We start from the raw sequence: 4,992 nt of genomic DNA on the forward strand, positions 1-4,992 counted from the left end.
TAATTTATCCTATTATGAATGAAACATGTTTGCAATGACAAATTGGAGATTACAGTTACTCATGCCATGCTTAATTAGCTAGGAGTTTATAATGGTTTACCTTCCGTGTCAACATGGAAATTCAAATGGTTGTGATGTAGTATGATAGGAAGGTATCCTCCTTTGAATGATTTGAGTGGCTTGACTTGGCACATGTTCACACATGTAGTGGAAACAAAATCAACATAGCCTCCACGATATTTATGTTCATGGTGATTTATATCCTACTCATCCTTGCGTTCAATGTTGGTTAATCTCAATGCATGTTTATGACTGTTGTCGCTCTCTAGATGGCCGCTTTCCAGTCTTTTTCTAGCCTTCACTTGTACTAAGCGGGAATACTCCTTGTGCATCCACTTCCATAAACCCCAAAGTTGTTCCACATGAGTCCACCATACCTTCCTATATGCGGTATTTACCTGCCGTTCCAAGTAAATTTTCATGTGCCAAACTCTAAGCCTTCAAATAATAATCTATTTTGTATGCTCAAACCGCTCATATACCAACTAGGGCTGTCAATATCTTCCATGCTAGGTGGGTTATTCTCATGATGAGTGGACTCCACTCATCATTCACGAGAAAATGGCGGGTAACCGGGATACCTAGTCCCATGCTCAAATCAAATCAAAATAATTGCAAACAAAACTCCCCCAGGAATGTTGTTAGTTGGACGTTACCCGTTGTTTCGGACCAGCCGTGGAATGTGCTTGTTGGTGGTGGGGGAGTATAAACTTTACCAATTTGTTTGGGAACCGCCTATAATGTATGTAGCTTGGAAGATACCGAGATCTCTTGGGTGTTATGTTGACAAAGAAAGCATACCGCTCAAAATAATATTCCTCTATATTTAAAAACTCGAGCTCAGGCACCTCTGCAAATCCCTATTTCCCTCTGTGAAGGGCCTATATATTTAATTTTATTGCTGAGTCATCATCCTCTTACAAAAAGCACCAGTTAGAGAGCACCGCTGTCATTTTTATGCATTGTTATTAATTTATATTGAGTATGACTGTGACTGGATCTCTTTTACCATGAATTACGATGTCTAGCCAGTCCTTGATCTTCGGGGGTGGTCTACATTTATGTTTCCGGTCTCGGAAAGGGCTAGTGAGATACCATTTTGTTCTAACATATCATGATTGTTTTGAGAAGGTGTTGTCATCTGAGATTTATTATTATTGCTCGCTAGTTGATTATGCCATTGATATGTGTAAACATGAGACCTAAATGTTATAGTGTATATTGTTAGTTTATAATTTTTGCTGAAAACTTGAATGCCGGCTTTACATATTTGCAACAACAAGATCAAACAGAGTTTGTAAAAGTTTTTCTTTGTCATTTTAGTTTGTCAACAGAATTTCTTGAGGACAAGTAATGGGTTAAGCTTGCGAGAGTTGATACGTATCCATCGTATCTACTTTTCCAAACTCTTTTACCCTTGTTTTGTACTCTAACTTGCATGATTTGAATAGGAACTAACCCGGACTGAGGATGTTTTTTTCAGCAGAATTGCCATGGTGTTATTTTTGTGCCGAAATAAAAGTTCTCTGATGACCTGCAACTTCACGGAGATGATTTTTGGAATTAATAAAAAATATTGGCGAAAGAATCAACTGAATGGGGCCCACACCCTGGCCACAAGAGTGGGGGCCCACCCTCTAACCTTATGGGCCCCCCTGGACCTCCACCGACCTCGACTCCAACTCCATATATTCACGCTCGGGGAGAAAAAAATCAGAGATAATGATTCATTGCATTTTATGATATGGAGCCGCCACCAAGCCCTATTCTTCCTCGGGAGGGCCGATCTGGAGTCCGTTTTGGACTCCGGAGATGGGAAATTATCGCCATCGTCATCATCAACCATCCTCCATCACCAATTTCATGATGCTCACCGCCGTGCATGAGTAATCCCGTCGTTGGCTTGCTGGACAGTGATGGGATTGATGAGATTTGCCATGTAATCAAGTTAGTTTCGTTAGGGTTTGATCCCTAGTATCCATTATGTTCTAAGATTGATATTGCTATGACTTTGCTATGCCTAATGCTTGTAACTAGGGCCCAGTGCCATGATTTCAGATCTGAACCTATTATGTTTTCATGAATATTTGTGTTCTTGCTCCAATATTGCAAGTTATAGTCACCTACTATGTGTTATGATCCGGCAACCCCAGAGTGATAACAGTCGGGACACTTCCCGGTGATGACCGTAGTTTGAGGAGTCCATGTATTCACTAAGTGCTAATGGTTTGGTCCTATACTCTATTAAAAGGAGGCCTTAATATCCCTTAGTTTCCAATAGGACCCCGCTTCCACGGGAGGGTAGGACAAAAGATGTCATGCAAGTTCTTTTCCATAAGCACGTATGACTATATTCGGAATACATGCCTACATTATATTGATGAAATGGAGCTAGTTTTGTGTCACCCTATTGTATAACCGTTCCATGATGAATGCCATCGAAGATAATTATCCATCATTGATCTATTGCCTATGAGCTTGTTTCGTATTGATCTTTGCTCCGTTACTTTTTCGTTGCCACTGGTATGATTCCTACAGAACTGTTACTATTACTTTTGTCACCATTACTGTTACTTCCATATTACTTTGGTACTAAATAGTTTGTTGCGGATATTACATCTTTCGGGCGTGGTTGAATTGAGAACTCAGCTGCTAATACTTGATAATATTCTTTGGCTCCCGAATCAATAAATTTGGGTTGAATACTCTACCCTCAAAAACTGTTGCGATCCCCTATACTTGGGGGTTACCAGGGGCAGCGATACCTAACGAGAGAGGGGCATATGCATGTTGGGAAGATTGTGTGTGTTCTAGAGAAAGGAGTGTCTGAAAGGGAGAGAGAGGGTGTGTGCGTGTCTGTGTGTGTGTTAGAGAGAGAGAGGTGTGTGTAACGTCTGGATCGACAAGGTTACGAGGTTGGGGATATGGGAGAGAGATAGTGTGTGCAATGAAGGGACATAGAGACAACATCTATTTGCATGTGAGAGAGCTAGATAGACCTCGACAGCACAACTAGCTAGGGGGTGGAAGGTTGTGTGTCGTAGAAAGAGATAGTATAGAGAGATGAATGTTTTTTTGTTGCAAGGATACCTAACTACATAGATTGGGTTAGCAAGAAGTGTTCAGGAACTTTTCTATAGCTAAATCCTTGATATTTTGCTCCCACCTTGATTGGAGGTGAGGTTTCAAGATCAGGATCAGCATGACAGCCTGGTAAAAGGAACTTATAAAGGAACTATTTTTCCTAGAAGATGCTTCTTATGTTAATAGTAATATAAAATATCTCTCTGTGTACCTTTGTTTATAAAACCATATGGCTGGATTGCCTTGTTTGTCATAAATCTTTGCCCTTATAAAGGCTTTATAAAGTACCACAAACTATCCTTGGCTACTGGCCGAGAAGATTGAAGATAGTCAGTCAACAATGTTTTGTACAATGCGGATCCGAGCATTCATGATGTAAAGTACTTGGATACATATAATCATTACACATGAATTGTGGTTAAAGTCAATTTACTTTGGATATCAATACTTAGTCAGCCACCATTGCCCAAATTAATGCTCGGGGGCTACTGGGCGCCGTGCTTATCACTTAAAATCCATGAGTGGGTTACATCAATCCCCCGATCTGGTGTTGCCACCCAACTAGTGACCCGGGGGCTACTGCATTGCCTATTCAATGCAGAAGATTCAAAGTGCAAAACAGTTTCCAAGGAGATCACAATCCTTAGGTTGGTCGGCCGCCCCAACCTGAGCCTCGGGAACTATTGTGCACCGCATGTCTGTTCCTATGTATGCTGCCCAGGTAGGAATCTATCCTCACGACGATTTCGTGATTCAACTTGAGTATCAGGGGCAACTAGGATCGGCTATTTCATGTTTTCCTTCAGGTGCATCTCAGATTTTAGGCCGACACACACCTTGAGGGCTACTAGCTATATATCTCGGGAAAGAATAAAATGCACCAATCGAGAAAATATATCCACAAAATAGTAGCCCAAGACCAAGGTGGTGCATTACCTCAGAAGGAATCCGACCTAAAGCTTGGCTACAAATGGCTGGCTCCATAGAGGGCATTTCCGGCATTAAGCTCGGCTGAACTCCTTCAACTTTTTCGAACCAAGGTGATCGATGACACCTCGGATGCAGCTCGACATTGCAGCTCGGTGATATGTCTCCAACGTATCTACTTTTTCTCAAGCTTTACCTCTTGTTTTGGATTCTAATTTGCATGATTCGAAGGAAACTAACCACGGACTAACGCTGTTTTTAGCAGAACTACAATTGTGTTGTTTTTGTGCAGAAATAAAAGTTCTCGGAATGGAACGAAACTTTTTAAAGAATTTTTATATGATATATAAGAATTTCTGGAGCCAAGACCTAGCAGAGAGGGGTCCCTGGGTGCGCAGAACCCACTGGGGCGCGCCCCCCTCTCCTGACGCGCCTAGGTGGGTTGTACCCACCTGGTGGCCCCGAAGACCTCAACCCTGACACTATAAATTCCTATTTTTGGAGAAAAAATAAGGGAGAAAGAATTATCACGATCCATGAGATGGAGCCGCCGCCAAGCCCTGTTCTTCCTCGGGAGGGCAGATCTGGAGTCCGTTTTGGACTCCGGAGATGGGAAATTGCCGCCATCGTCATCATCAACCATCCTCCTGAGATGGGGATCTATGTTCTTCGTCATCCCAACCCTTCTCCATCACCAATTCCATGATGCTCCCCACTGGAGTGAGTAATTCCTTCATAGGCTCGTTGGTCGTTGAGGAGTTGGATGAGATTCATCATGTAATCGAGTTAGTTTTGTTAGGGCTTGATCCCTTGTATCCACTATGTTCTTAGATTGATGTTGCTACGATTTTTCCATGCTTAATGCTTGTAACTTTGGGTACGGGTGCCATGATTTCAGATCTGAACCGTTTATGAATCCAT

Source organism: Triticum dicoccoides, chromosome 4A, assembly GCF_002162155.2.
Source record: "Triticum dicoccoides isolate Atlit2015 ecotype Zavitan chromosome 4A, WEW_v2.0, whole genome shotgun sequence".
In the NCBI taxonomy this organism is placed as follows: Eukaryota; Viridiplantae; Streptophyta; class Magnoliopsida; order Poales; family Poaceae; genus Triticum; species Triticum dicoccoides.